This window comes from Bos indicus x Bos taurus, chromosome 20 (assembly GCF_003369695.1).
Source record: "Bos indicus x Bos taurus breed Angus x Brahman F1 hybrid chromosome 20, Bos_hybrid_MaternalHap_v2.0, whole genome shotgun sequence".
Classification (NCBI taxonomy): domain Eukaryota; kingdom Metazoa; phylum Chordata; class Mammalia; order Artiodactyla; family Bovidae; genus Bos; species Bos indicus x Bos taurus.
Window position 1 is genome coordinate 66,241,523 of NC_040095.1, and position 6,196 is coordinate 66,247,718.

General features: G+C 42.8%; 1 non-coding gene across 1 annotated transcript; it reads left to right on the forward strand.

The window, feature by feature from the left end:
• The first annotated feature begins 5,765 nt into the window (after positions 1 to 5,765).
• On the forward strand, positions 5,766 to 5,872 carry LOC113879289. The gene has a single exon (XR_003507264.1). It is a non-coding gene; the product is annotated as a U6 spliceosomal RNA (small nuclear RNA).
• Positions 5,873 to 6,196: the final 324 nt, after the last annotated feature.

A 6,196-nucleotide genomic window follows, 5' to 3' on the forward strand; every position in this document is an offset into this window, starting at 1 on the left:
TGTGTGTCTTCTTTGGAGAAATGTTTATTCAGGTCTTCTGCCAATTTTGGGGGGGTTGTTTGTTTTTTAATTTTGAACTACACAAGCTGTTTCTTTATTCTGGCTATTAATCCCTTCTCAGTCGTTTTGTTTGCAAATATTTCTTCCTATCCTGAGGGTTGTCTTTTCATCTTGTTTATGATTTCCTTTGCTGTGTAAATTGCAAATGTAGAGGGAATCAACAGCAGAATAGCCAAGGCAGAAGAACTGGACAAAAATTTTCAGTTCATTTCAGCTAGGTTAGCAAACACCTAGGAGTGTAATTGCTGGCTGGTATGTAGGTTAGCAAACATCTAGGACTAAAAACATTCGCTGGTTTGGTAAGAGTACATTCAGTTTTGTAAGCAACCACCAAGCTGTCCTCCAAAGAAGCAGCTGTGTCATTTTGCATTCCCACAAGCAATGAATGAGAGCTTTTTTTGTGCTACATCCTCTCCAGCGTTTAGTATTGTTAGTGTTGGATTCCGGGCATCTGAATGGATGTGCAGCGGTATGTCATTGTTTAATTTGCACTCTGACCTGAATGACATACGTTATCGAGCATTTTTTCATAAGCTTGTCCCTCACTTTTTCCTATGGGCCTAAGGGAGATATTTCTTATTCAAAGCAGAAATATTTAGCTTGGCATTATGGGAGAAATATTTTTTTTATAGACTGTTTGGGCCAAATATTCCCTTAACACATCTTTGAAAAGTGATGGGGAATGATACTCATGCCAAGGAACATTTTCTGTTTTAGGTGCTTTCAAGATAGACAGCACTATCAGTGTTAGATCAGTAGGGAGTAATCGAGGGCCTCCATGGGATCCCAGTTGGCAGTGGAGTTTTCTCAGCCACGTGGAGCCTTTCAGACAAATCTTGCTGCTTTGCAATTGTGGGAAGCAACCAATCCAGACTGTTGAAAACTCTCCAAAGAGCTAGACATTAATTAATTTGAGATCTTCCTACAATATGGCTTCTCATATGTATATTTTTAGGTCAGGCAAGTCAGGTTTTTTTTTTCTTCTAGAGAAAAGCACTCATCATCTCATTGAGAGAATTGACTGTTTTTTTAAAAAATATATATTTATTTATCTTGCTGTGCTGGGTCTTACCTGCCGCATGTGGCTCCTTGACAAGGGATTGAACCTAGGCCACCTGCATTAGGAGTGCAGAGTCTTAGCCACTGGACCACCAGGGAAGTCTCTGGCTTGTTTTTAATTCTGTCAAACTGAAGAATTTAATTTAGTTTCTGTGCTTGCTCCAGCAGGTTCTCTACAAGCCAATATTTATTGAGTCCTTGATATTATCTCCGAAGGACAACCTGTCAACCACGGTGAGAGATGGGAAGAGCGAAGGGCAGTGGCTCACTCCTCACCTTGCTGGGGAGATGGGATTAACACACAGGCAACAGCAGGGACAGCAAACAGCTAAAACAGGAATTCACCTGCTAGGAGTTTCAACCTCCAGCTTGACCATGACTCTTGAGTTCCTTCTATCTCTAGTTTGACACTGATGATTCGAGCTGCCTGCTGTGAGGCATGTCACCCTGAAGAAGGAATTCTCTCGTGGGACCATATGACAGCGCCCAGTGACTGGCTGTCCAAGATCCTCAACAGTTCCTAGCAATGGCCAATGTGTGGGCACCATGGTTCCTAGATGACCCTCTCTCTTCACAGCTTGTTTTTTCCCTCCTGAAGCTTTGGCGAATAATGAACCATCAGTTCTCTGCAATGTCTAAGTCAATATTTCTAGGAATCTGGGTGAGACTCTTCCCAAATGCATCCAAGTTTGGGGAACTTGTCTGTGAGCTTCCTTCCTCCTCAGCCTCATCCCAGCCGAGCTCTGATGAGCATTACTCTGTGAAACAAGATGGCAAGTGAGATGTCCTTAACATCCTTGGACTTTGTCTTTAGCCCAAGGACCCTTCAGGTCTAATCCCTGGGCCAGGAAGATCCCCTGGAGAAGGGAATGGCTACCCACTCTAGTATTCTTGTCTGGAGAATCCCATGGACAGAGGAGCCTGATGGGCTACAGTCCATGGGGTTGAAAAGAGTCAGACACGATGGAGCAACTAACGAACACTTTCACTTTCAGTTCTGGGTATTACATAAAACTTTTGCAACTATTCCCTCCAAAAGACAGAGTTTTGACCATCTCATTCATTCTTCCTCAACCAGCTAATTCATAGATACTAAAAAAAAATCTATTCTTCCAATGGGATCTATAAAGCAGCTGGGTTTGCAGCATCTTCCCAGAGGAAATGCAAAGTGAGGGAGGTACTCTGGCAAAGGGTGGGTCTCTTTGACCAGGAGGACTGCATGTAGAGAATCTTCAGGAGTTCCCACCTCCCCTTTCCCATCTGGAACAGAAGCAGTGGTCACCACGGGACTTAGCGCATGGGTGATGCGAACACCGAATCCTCAGCCTAATGCTAGGACCGCCCCCCGGACAACCTCCACATCCCATCAGCTCCCCATGCTCCAGGCCTGTTGAATTCATCCCGTTTCATTTCTGGTGGGATAGAGAGCTCCTTCATCCTTCCTGAATTCAGGTGAATAGTGTTCAACCTTTCATGCTCTTCCCTATAGACAGACACCTGTCCACTTGCCAACAGATGTCTAGACAGGCCACTAAATGCTGAGGGACTTTTACACTGTTTCATTAGACATATCTTCATTTTAGGTAAAAACTGACTGCCTTAGGAGATCTAGGAATTGAAGAAGTTGCTGCCTAATATTTCATTTGTTTTGCATTTGACAAAGATGAGAATAGGATGTCAGTCACACAGTCATGTCTGACTCTTTGAGACTCCATGGACTGTAGCCCACCAGGCTCCCCTGTCCAAGGAATTCTCCAGGTGAGAATAGTGGAGTGGATTGCCATTCCCTTCTCTAGGGTATCTTCCCGATCCAGGGATCAAACCTGGGTCTCCTGCATTGCAGGCAGATCCTCTACCGTCCGGGCCACTGAGATGAAGCTTTTATAAATGAAGGTGAACATTCTGAAATATTTCCTCTGAATTCCATTAGTCAGTGGCAATATAAATATGACTTCCCAGTCCCATTTTCTTCAGGGAAGAGTAGAGAATCTCATCTTTAAAAACCTGGGAAAATGGCCTGCTTTCAACAGTTTTTAAACTGGCTCTTAGTTGATTGATAGTATTATTAATGATTACATTCCATCATTCTGTGGCCAAGGTCCTAGAAGTTCAGAAAAAAACTATTTTACTGACTTGCCATTTCCATGTACTTTCTTCTGACAAATTATGTTTTGAAATGACTTAAAGCATCAAGGACATTGTGGCCAATGTCATTGTGGTGTCAATGTGGCCAGGACATTGTGGTGTTAGCCCTGGAGTTAGAACAGACAAAAGGTTCAGTTCAGTTCAGTTGTTCAATCGTGTCCAACTCTTTGTGACCCCATGAATCGCAGCACACCAGGCCTCCCTGTCCATCACCAACTCCCAGAGTTCACTCAGACTCAAGTCCATCGAGTCAGTGATGCCATCCAGCCATCTCATCCTCTGTCGTCCCCTTCTCCTCTTGCCCCCAGTCCCTCCCCGCATCAGAGTCTTTTCCAATGAGTCAACTCTTCACATGAGGTGGCCAAAGTACTGGAGTTTCAGCTTTAGCATCATTCCTTCCAAAGAAATCCCAGGGCTGATCTCCTTCAGAATGGACTGGTTGGATCTCCTTGCAGTCCAAGGGACTCTCAAGAGTCTTCTCCAACACCACAGTTCAAAAGCATCAATTCTTCGGCGCTCAGCCTTCTTCACAGTCCAACTCTCACATCCATCCATGACCACTGGAAAAACCATAGCCTTGACTAGTTGAACCTTTGTTGGCAAAGTAATGTCTCTGCTTTAGTGGCGACAGGACTGGAAAAGGTCAGTTTTCATTCCAATCCCAAAGAAAGGCAATGCCAAAGAATGCTCAAACTACCACACAATTGCACTCATTTCACACACTAGTAAAGTAATGCTCAAGTTTCTTCAAGCCAGGCTTCAGCAATACGTAACCGTGAACTTCCAGATGTTCAAGCTGGTTTTAGAAAAGGCAGGGGAACCAGAGACCAAATTGCCAACATCTGCTGGATCATCGAAAAAGCAAGAGAGTTCCAGAAAAATATCTATTTCTGCTTTATTGACTATGCCAAAGCCTTTGACTGTGTGGATTACAATAAACTGTGGAAAATTCTGAAAGAGATGGGAATACCAGATCGCCTGACCTGCCTCTTGAGACAAAGGTAGTCTTATAAAATTTGCTGGTTCTTTCTGAGGTTAAGAAGATGTCTTGACACATACATATTTGTCTTAGCTGTTTTGACAAGTTCTTTGTCTGCAGTCAACTGCAGTTTTCAAAAAAAAACAACAAAAAAGGCAAACCATCCTACTCTGTATAATTGCTATCAGTTATCTATTGCTGCATAACAATGATACCACAAAATTTAAGGTACAAAACAACACACATTTATGACCTTAGAGTTTCTGAGGGTTGGGACTCTGGGCACAGCTTAGCAGGGTCCTCTGGGCAGGGTCTCATCAGCTGCAATCAAGGTGTCCACTGGGCTGGAGTCCCATCAGAGACTCTGCTTTCAAGGCTCTTCTTCCAAACTGGCGTGCTGGCTGGCAGCTTCCAGTTCCTGTGGTTGTAGGACTGTGGGCTTCTGCTTCCTGCTGTGAGTCAGCTAGAGGCCATTTTCAGCTCCCGTCATGTGGGCCTTTCCATAGGGCAGATTCCACCATGGCAACTGGCTTCTTCAAAGCCATCGGGGGAGCATCTCACAAGGTGAGTGTTACAGTCTTATGTGCCCTAATGACTAGTAAAGAAATTGAATCAGAAGCCAAAAGCTTCCCAAGAAACAACATCTAGGACTAGACAGCTTCACTGATGAATTCTACCAAATATTCAAGGAAGAATTAATACCAATCCTTCTTAAACTCTTCCAAAAAATAGAAGAGGGAGGTGCTCTTTGGAACTCATTTATGGGGCCAACATTACTCTAACACCAAAACCAGGCAAGGGTGCCACAGAAAAAAAGAAAATTACAGGCCAATATCACTGATGAATATAGACAGGAAAAATTCTCAAAAAATATTAGCAAACCAAATTCACCAATGCATTAAAAGTATCATACACCATGAACAAGGGAGGGTTATTCCAGGGGTGCAAAGATGATTCAGTATCCTCGAGTCTGTCAATCTGATATACCACATTAAACAAAATGAAGGATAAAAATATACGCCACATGTATACCTGTGGTGGACTCATACAATATTGTAATTAACCTCCAATTAAAATAAATAAATTTACATTTTAAAAAATCAGCTCAGTAGATGCAGAGAAAGCATTTGATGAAATTAAACATCCGTTTGTGATAAAAACTCTCAACAGAGCAAGTATAGAGGGAATATACCTCAACATGAAAAAGCCATAGATGACAAGCCTACAGGAACATACTCAGTGGTGAAAACCTTCTCTTCCAAAATCAGGTACAAGATAAGAATGCTCACTCTCACCATTTTTATTCAACCTGTTATTGGAAGTCCTAGACCGAGCAATTAGGCAAGGAAAAGAAATCAAAGGAATCAAGTTGGGAAAGGAAGAAGTAAAACTGTCATTATTTGCAGATGACATAACATTAAATATAGGACAACCCTAAGACTCCATCAAAAAACTATTAGAATTAATAAACAAATTCAGTAACACTGCAGGATATAAAATCAACACATGAAAGTCTGTTGTGGTGCTTGCTTTGGCAGCACACATACTAAAACTGGAACGATACAGAGAAGATTAGCATGGCCCCTGAGCAAGGATGACACACAAATTCATGAAGCGTTCCATATTTTTACACCAATACAGTATACTAACGCATATATATAGAATTTAGAAAGATGGTAACGATAACCCTGTATGCAAGACAGCAAAAGAGACATAGATGTATAGAACAGTCTTTTGGACTCTGTGGGAGAGGGAGGGGTGAGATGATTTGGGAGAATGGCATTGAAACATGTATAATATCATATAAGAAATGAATCACCAGTCCAGGTTCGATGCAGGATACAGGAAGCTTGGGGCTGGTGCACTGGGATGACCCAGAGGGATGGTATGCGGAGGGGGGTGGGAGGGGGGTTCAGGATTGGGAACACGTGTACACCCGTGGCGGATTCATAT